Consider the following 1,442-nt stretch of genomic DNA (forward strand, 5'->3'; position numbering starts at 1 on the left):
AGTACACAATGTTTGATAAATGAATGTTTTTAATTGTGGCTGTGGGCCCCTCCCCTGACCTCAAACTGGTCCCTCCCTTTTTCAAAATTTCTGGATTCAGCACTGGGCCTCAGCCAGTCAGGAGTTTCCATATTTCAAGATATCTTATTTATAGGTCACAGAGACCTACTGTTAACATAATTATGACATGTAACAGCTACCAAAATCAAAATTTCTCGGCCTTATTGTAATAACGTTATGATGTGAGCCAACATGGAAAAAGAACAAGCCAGATAATTGGACATGAACAACATAATATAGTACAGTTTGTCTTAAACCTTTGTGATACAAAATGGGGTGACCTAGCTTGAAAGCAACACACAATTTTTTTTAAGTAATACAACTTCATTAACATGCAATAAATGTTCGTGCCAGAACACAATTTTTTGAGTGGAATAAAATATTATGTTTTCTTACTTTATGTAAACAGAACAAAAAAATTCATAAGACTTGCTATTTCACAAGTTTTTGTTTTTGGAGAACTAGAGTATTGCTTACAATAACAAAGATATATCTTGACAAATTTGACAACTAATATTTCTGGAAGTATTAAATGTAGTATTTTATCATATGACAGATTTAACCCAAACAATGTCTTTTTTTACTCGTATACCAGTGGAAATGGTTGTCCTTTTCAGTTTATCTGTTTAAAACAATCATTAACAATGAGACATGATTACAAATTATGTAGAGAAAAAGTTATAAATATATAACTATGATTTCTGCTTTTCAGTAACTCTGTTAAAACAATCACTTTACCAATGATGTAGGGTAAAAAAAAAACCGTGTGACATGAATACACAATTATATTCTTTGATATAAGTTAAATATAATTAAAATACATTTGATGCCAATGAACTTGTTATATTTTTCAATTAATAAAAAAATATTGTTTATTTCATCATTGTTATAAATTGGCTGTTTCATACATGATGTGGAAACTGGACCTTGCATTGTCCACGCCGACACACAAGTAGAAACACCAAGTTTTGGACCGTTAATAAATTATTCAAATGTATTTCACCGGTTATATAAGGTAATTTACCCAGGGCTACTGCATATACTTTGTTGTACAATCCAAGTACTCTCATACAGCTAATTTCAGAAGATATAATTTTTAATTATTAATCAGACGTCATCATAGTGTAATGTGATAAATCATGTAAATCGTGCTATCGAAACACAACTGATTGTACGGTGCGAAGGAAATAAAAAAGGAAGCAAACCAGAGACAGAGAAAGAATAATAAAATTTCGGACAACCCACAAAGAAAAAGAATCTTTAAGTGAAATGCCTTTCTCTTCAGTAAGTGTCGTTGAAATTCATGCTGAAACTTTGGAAACACAGGCGGCTCTCTACAAATCGGATGTTCGACTTTATAAAAACAAATGGATGTACGAGCG

The sequence above is a fragment of the Saccostrea cucullata genome, unplaced genomic scaffold (assembly GCF_032062105.1).
Source record: "Saccostrea cucullata isolate Sc308-1 unplaced genomic scaffold, CSIRO_AGI_Scuc_v1 ctg17860, whole genome shotgun sequence".
Classification (NCBI taxonomy): domain Eukaryota; kingdom Metazoa; phylum Mollusca; class Bivalvia; order Ostreida; family Ostreidae; genus Saccostrea; species Saccostrea cuccullata.